At 38.9% G+C, this 2,183-nt stretch overlaps 1 protein-coding gene across 1 annotated transcript in view; it reads right to left on the bottom strand.

Annotated features, from left to right (window-relative positions):
• Positions 1 to 1,729, bottom strand: part of ALK (anaplastic lymphoma receptor tyrosine kinase) — a 200,382-nt gene extending 198,653 nt beyond the window's left edge. Inside the window, exon 1 of the mRNA XM_008566396.1 lies at positions 1,607 to 1,729. The gene's annotated coding sequence lies outside the window, so the exon portion shown is untranslated. The remainder of the gene's footprint in view (positions 1 to 1,606) is intronic.
• Between the last annotated feature and the right edge of the window lie 454 nt (positions 1,730 to 2,183).

Raw genomic sequence — 2,183 nt, 5'->3', positions numbered from 1 at the left:
GTTCATGAGTACAGAAACATTTGTACAAGCTCCTGGCTTGCTCCCAAACCACATGTTTCTTGTACACAGCCCCATATCACAGCTTAACCACTTTTTCAACTTGAACTGAAGTTCAATCTATCACATTCTGGTGATTTTTCCTTTACCCATACATAAACCAGTTTTGATTAAAACAACATCAACGAAAAGTACTTTGTTAAAGATCTTGTGAGACCAGCAATAAATAAATGGCCACAGCAGCATAAGAAGCTGGGTGGTCCTTACCTAGGGAGTCCCTTTCGAACATTACCTCCAAGAGACACAGATTCAGATCTAGGCTTCTACCTGCAACAGATGACTGGGTGTTACAGGCCTTTATGGTTGTTTGTGGATAGCCTAGATTGAGGATTCAGGATCTAAGAGTGCCCTAGGCTTCCTTCCTGTCCACATTTTATTCTTGGGCCTCTCGGACCACAGTTTCTGTGGCACGGATGAGAGCGACCTCTCCAGTGAGCCTCTGAGCAGAGGCAGGCACAGCAGAAGAACAGCAGTAATGCAAGTGACTTCTCATAGTTCAAGCCTGTCTTCCATACCCTCCACATATGGGAAATAATAAAGGAAGCTTATAGTTATGACCCTGAGCCTTCTAAAGAACCAAAGAAAGATCAACCTCATATGTCTACTGATTATCAATTTTATCCTGCTTACCAGTGAGACTGGTGGCAGTGTTTAATGAAAGGTATATATAAAACATAATATTGAAATAGGAATAGAAGATCAAAAACTCTGTAGAGGGAAGGTGGAAAAGCTTATCAAATCCCTACACCGATATAATTACTATGATGGAATATTGCATTTAGTAAAGAGTTTCCTAGCAGCAAAGGCAAAAGGAAAAAATATCAACAAAATTATTCTTCAGGAGAGATATTCTTTCTCTTGGTAATAAATTATGAGATGAATTCATAATGTATGACTTATGCAAGAGGATTCAATGACACAGTGGACCATGCCCTGATGGTTTTTACAAAATAAGGCAAAAATTTTGCATATAACCATTTCCCATGTTGTCCATTAATAACAGCTTAAATAAAATCATTAAAAATACTTAGTTGTAAATTTTATCTGAGGAATAAAAAAAGGAAAATAAAAATCAAGTTGGGGGGAGGGTGAAAAATGGGTAGAGATATTGGTGAAGCAAAAATGGCACAATGTTGACAACTGTTGAATTTGGGTTGAGGTGCAAGAGAGTTCATTGCACTATTATATTTACTTTGTATACATTTGAAAATGTCCATAATAAACATTAAAAAAAATAGTTGAAAGCATTTGTCATCCAGGGAAGTTAAGCTAATGTGTTATCTAACAAAGACTATATTCTATCTGATGAAGTTTTAAATTAAGTAGATACAATTTTATACTGGATCTTTGAAAATTGATTATTAGTGTGCTCTTTTATTGATCATTAAGTGCTCTATGGAGCACTTGGTAGTATTCAGAATCAGCCCCTAACCACTGTAGACTTTTCTATGTAAGTGTGCACATTCCCAGCTAAGCGCAGTTGCAGGTTATGGACAAGCCTAAGACAACAGGCTACCAAGAAGTGGAGGGAAAAGCCATGTTCAGATACCTTCACTGCAGTTCTTCACGGCAAAGAAGTCTACTGCAGACAAGCTTCTGTTTCCACTGGAGATGTATTCTAAGGCCACTCGGAAAGGGTTCTCTGGGTGCCCAATTCTTCCATGCAGCACTGTCCAGCTGGTTACATTGGAAAGCAGAGGAGAAAAGCATAGGAAAACAGTGATGAGAAGCCAGCCTAAACTGCAGAGAGAGTCATGCCCCTGCAGTGACTTCAGGACTCACATCCTTCAGGGGCACCAAGAGATGGAGTCCTAAGTGGTGCTGAGGACAGTGACCCTGACAGCAACACACAAACGTTTGCTTCCTTCTTGTCCATCTGACTCAGAGACCCAATCCTGAAGTCTACTGTCACCACTGGCATTTCTTTTGACATATTCTTTTTAAGGCAATTGGAGATCTCTGGACTATTTCAGTAGCTAGTCTTATATGGAAAGAATATATATAATTGAGAAAACCTGGCAGCAGAGTCAAAGAAATGGCTTCAAAATAGTTATCAGTCTATTCATAATTATCTCTGGAAAGAATGCTTAGCTTTCAGAATTTTATCTGATACCAAAGTCTCAGAA

Source organism: Galeopterus variegatus, unplaced genomic scaffold (assembly GCF_000696425.1).
Source record: "Galeopterus variegatus unplaced genomic scaffold, G_variegatus-3.0.2 Scaffold239, whole genome shotgun sequence".
Classification (NCBI taxonomy): domain Eukaryota; kingdom Metazoa; phylum Chordata; class Mammalia; order Dermoptera; family Cynocephalidae; genus Galeopterus; species Galeopterus variegatus.
This window is presented reverse-complemented; position numbering and strand designations above follow the sequence as displayed.